Source organism: Eptatretus burgeri, chromosome 3 (assembly GCF_056783735.1).
Source record: "Eptatretus burgeri isolate ZD-2024b chromosome 3, Ebu_testis_v1, whole genome shotgun sequence".
Taxonomy (NCBI): domain Eukaryota; kingdom Metazoa; phylum Chordata; class Myxini; order Myxiniformes; family Myxinidae; genus Eptatretus; species Eptatretus burgeri.
This window is the reverse complement of record NC_140963.1, coordinates 81,529,997-81,534,996: the sequence shown is the minus strand read 5'-3', so window position 1 is coordinate 81,534,996 and position 5,000 is coordinate 81,529,997. Positions and strand designations below refer to the sequence as shown.

Sequence of the window (5,000 nt, the reverse complement as noted above, 5' to 3'; positions counted from 1 at the left end):
ATTCCTCCCCCAAGACGTGTCTGACTCCCAAGTATCTCTCCCTGGTTACTCCCTCCTCCAGTATGACAGACCTGAGCCTCGTCCTGGTGGAGGAGTTGCTCTCTTCATCAAAGACTCTATTCCTCACTCTCCATGCACTGCTCTCACTCCCCCACACCCCCAGGAATACCTCTGGCTACGGCTTCCACTCCACTCCCACCTCATGTTTATATGTGCACTGTACCGTCCACCTAACAGTGATGACTCCATCTACACCTCACTATCCGAAAACATGGACCATCTTCTATCTTCTCATCCAAAATCTCTCTTCCTCTTATGTGGCGACTTCAATTGTCATCATGCCAGTTGGATAGGTGTGGGTACCTCTCCCACCTGTCATGGCACCTCAGCAAAAGCTTTCTGCGACTCATTGGGACTGACTCAATCAGTCAACTTCCCGACCCCGATCTCAATCAATGGTACTCCATCTCTTCTGGATCTGATTTTGACAAATTTCCCTGACAATATCTGCTGCTCTTCCTCCACTCAAATTGGTTCTTCTAACCACGTCCTTGTTAAAGTGGACATCTCTCTGGCTGTTATCAGAGAACCACCTCACCGCCGTCGAGTCTGGCATTTCACTCAATCCGACTGGCAGGGTCTCCAAGCAGCCATCAAACTTACAGACTGGTCTCCTATCGCTACTTTCTCAAACATCAACTCATCCTGGGAATTCTTTCAACGAAACTTGCTCTCCCTCATGCAAAGATTTATCCGCCTCTCGTCTTCAGTTGTCCTACCTTTTCTCCTGCCCTTGGTTGACTGAAGCTTGTGGTGAGGCAGTTGTCCTGAAACAACTTGCCTTTGCCTCATGGAAAGCGAACCCAACTGAGGGCAATCTCAGTTCCTTCCACAAAGTTCGGAACAAGTGTGTATCTCCCCTCAGGAGAACCAGAAAACAACATCTTTCTCATCTCAAGTCTGAACTCTCAAACCTCTCTCCCTCCTCAAAATCCTGGTGGCGTTTAATCAAACCTGTTTCTGGTGTATGTTCCCCCTCCATCCCCTCCCTTACCTCAAATGGCCGCACTGCTGATACCACACGTGATAAAGCTGAATGTCTAAACTCTGTGTTTGCAGATAAATCTTGTGTCCTAAACCCATCACTTTCTCTACCCACTTTACCCAGTCGCACCCAACTGTCCCTGGACTCTGTGTCCTTTTCTCCTGACAAGGTGGAGAGCTTGCTTTCAAACCTCGAGTCAGATTCTGCAACCGGTCCAGACGGCATCAGCCAAAAGTGTCCTCAAAGCCTGCTCTTCTGCTCTTTCTCACCCACTCTCTGTTATATTCACCCTCTCCTTTGCTCAAGGTCATCTGCCATCTGCTTGGAAATCTGCAAACATCACTGCCCTGCATAAAAAATGTGCAAAAACAGATCCCTGCAACTGCAGACCAATCAGCCTTCTCCCAATCATCAGCAAGGTTCTGGAATCCATCATCGCTTCAGACATCAAATCCTTCCTCTTCCCCAATGGCTTGATTTCGGATCATCAATTTGGTTTCAGACCAGGTCACTCTACCCTGGATATGCTGCTTCTGCTCTCCCAACAATGGATGGAGGTCCTCAATGCCAGACAGGAAATCCGAGCCATATCCCTGGACATATCACATGCTTTTGACACAGTCTGGCACCCTGCCCTGTTCACCAAACTCTCTTCCTGTGGTATCCAAGGCAATGTCCACTCTTGGCTTACTGACTTCCTCTCCTGTCGCAGTCACTGTATGGCCCTAAATGGAGTTCTTTCATCCCCTCTTCCTGTCGAGGCTGGAGTTCCTCAAGGTAGCGTTCTGGGCCCTGTTCTTTTTCTGGTTTTCATCAATGATCTCTCCGACTCTCTTGAAAATCTATATCTCTTTTCTGATGACTCCACCCTCTGACGTACCATCTGTTATCCCTCAGACCGGCAAGCAGCAGCTTCTTCGCTCACTGCAGATCTGGATAAAATCACAAACTGGTCCAACAAGTGGAACTTGTCTTTCAATCCGGACAAATCTCACACTCTCACTATGTCTTTTCGAAAGGACCGTTTGGAGCCGCCCCCCCCATCCACTTTCTCAACAATCCTCTGGAAGAAGTCCTTTCTTTCAAGCTTCTGGGTCTCACTATCTGCCATGACCTTTCCTGGGAAAGCCACATTTCAAACCTCGCCTCCAAAGCCAGTCGCCGGCTGGGAATCCTCTGTCGTGCAAAGTCCTTCCTCGGCCCTCCTGAGCTCCTGACCACTTACAAAGCTTTTGTCCATAGCCTGATGGAGTACTGCTCTCCCCTCTGGGTTGATGCTCCTGCCTCCCACCTTTCTCGGCTTCATACTGTCGAAACCAGCGCATTTCGGATCATCGGCATCTCCCGCAATGAGGCTGAGTCTTTGGGCCTCTCACTCAATCACCGCAGGTTGGTCGGTGGTCTTTCTGTCTTCTACCATCTCCTCTCCAGCCTTGGCCCCCTGCTCTCTCTTTGATTTGTCCCCACCACATTTCCACAGGGCGCTCAAGGTCCGCCAACAACCCTCTTCTGGTAAAACTACCAAAATCACGAATCACTGCTCACCTTCACTCTTTCATTCCTCTTTTTTCCCGCCTTTGGAATAAACTCCCTCATTCTATTCTTTCCCATTCTTCCCTCCAGGCTTTCAGAACAGCTGTTCACCACCACCTCTTATCATCCCCCATCCAAATCCTCAATCTGTTCTACCCCTGATAATCCACCCAAGCCCACTTCCTTCAAATTTCCTGCTTTCCTACCTGAAAGTGCCTGTAATGTCCATCTTCTATTCCCCATGTTCCCCGTCCCATCCCTCTCCCTTCCACAGATCTCCTAATGTGTCTGTTCCCCACTGTTTTGTCCCTCCCTCTCCCGCCCCTCTTGTCTCATGCCCCCCCGCCCCATGCTGTGCCTTGTGTGTTAGCCGTCACACGAGCCTCGACAAGGTATATTAAAAAAAATCTATGTACTTTTGTTTCATCAAAATGATACCTTTATTTAATGATAATAGACGTGTTGTGCAGTATTCAATGTACACCTGAGACACGTAAGGCCTGATAACTGACAAGGAGTGAACAAAGTGGCAGCAAATGGACTTTACATGACAACCCTGAGATTTAAAATTGGCCTATTTTCACTTAATTATTTAATTCCTTTGAAGTGACCCTGGGTAACTGTGAGAACATCCACAAAATTTGGTGGAGATTGGATCAGCCATTTTTGATTCGACAATAACCAGACATATATACACAGTGCATTGTGGAGCCTGGTGTTGGCGCAGTGGTTCGGGCAGTGGCTTGGGATCCAAAAGGTCCTGAGTTCAAGCCCCGTTGGGCCACTGAATTAATACACCAGGGGGTTGACTCAGCCTGTCATCCTCCCGATGTCGGCGAAGTGAGTACCAGTGTACTGGGCCAGTGTATACCCCGGTTAATATAGGTGTACCATATCCCTGTGTCGTAAGAGGCGACCAGGGTTGTGTCAGGAAGGGCATCCGGTGTAAAACCTGTGCCAAATCACTATGCGGATCATACGGATGATCCGCTGTGGCGACCCCTAACGGGAGCAGCCGAAAGAAGAAGAAGATATACACAGTGAATTGCCTTATTTTAGTTAGATATGAAAATGCCCCAGGGTTTGGGATAATTATTTGGAGTAGTCAGTTCTGTCTTTATTATGTGTTTAGAATTGCTGTTGTATCAATTCCCATTTGTGTGCCAGAGACCAGCTGTCTAGTTAGCTCCTCATCGTTCCTTTCATCCCTTTATAATTACCCTGTTAAATGCATACCATTTCTCTGATTATTTATTTCTGTTTTGTATTATTACTCTTTAAACTTGTTGACAGTGCAACACGTGTGACACAACCCTCCGATGTTGACCGAGCTTCTGGCAGAATCCTGATTGAACGTTTTGAACATTAGCGTGTAGCTTATCAAGGGGCGTGGACTGACTAAGTGAATGGCTTTAAATTCTTCAGATCGACGCCCCACATCGAATCAGGGAAGAGACAATTTTTCCTGGATCCAATCGTGAGGCTGATACCACGACCCGAGAAGGGAATGAGGGGGTCAGAGAAAGTGGAAAATTGTGGCAGAGACCATAAGGTACAGAACACCTTGATGATAATAATCCAATCTTGTTTTTATCCCTTTCCCCTTAATATTTTGCGTTGCTCTCCGCCTTCTCCTCTTCATTCTCCTTATTTATTGTGTTCATGTAAATCACATTTTGTCAATCATTTCCTAAGTTCTACACTTGCATTTATGTAAATGTGAATACTCCAACTTCATGAAATGATCAGACAGTGCAATTCCTGAACATGATAAGCTGTGAGTTCATGGGTGAAAAAGGATTTCAGACTTGTGCATTAAAACGTTAAGAGGTTTACATTCCCGTGTTATCATGCCCAAGTTTTCTCAAACAGAGCAAAATCATTAGCAAAATAGCAGGGTCAGTTTTAAATTCTGGCGCAGACTTGAGCTGGCACAAAGCATTTCCTCCTGGCAAAGTTAATGCAAAAAGAACGCACGCAGAATTCTCGAATTCCCCTAAGTCTGAAGCCGGTCCAAGACTGCACCACAAGCTTAATCAACACCTTGGCAGCTTGACGCCGTTCCTCTATTGATCTCTCGGGGAACAAACAAATGGAAAAGCCTTGAACGAAGGCAATGCGACAACGGCCTTGGCATTGAAAACGGAAGGGCTCAAATGAAAAGGGCAATTAGGACTCGTTGGGAGATGCCATTAAATAGGTGTTCTTGTTGGGTGTGCAAGTGTACACTTTGTCTATGAGGTATTTTGCTGATAGTCTGCTTGCACTGCTTTGCTGATATTTTTGGAAATCTTAGTGCAACCATTAATATTAATGGTATATAGATATATGTATATAGATATATGTATATAGATATATATATATATATATATATATATATATATATATATATATATGTATATTTGTATATATATATATATAT

General features: G+C 45.9%; 1 long non-coding RNA gene across 1 annotated transcript in view; it reads left to right on the top strand.

Moving 5' to 3' along the window:
* Positions 1-5,000, top strand: part of LOC147030302 (uncharacterized) — a 40,251-nt gene that overhangs the window by 16,011 nt on the left and 19,240 nt on the right. Inside the window, exon 2 of the long non-coding RNA XR_015055769.1 lies at positions 4,004-4,130. This is a non-coding gene — a long non-coding RNA (uncharacterized LOC147030302). The remainder of the gene's footprint in view (positions 1-4,003; positions 4,131-5,000) is intronic.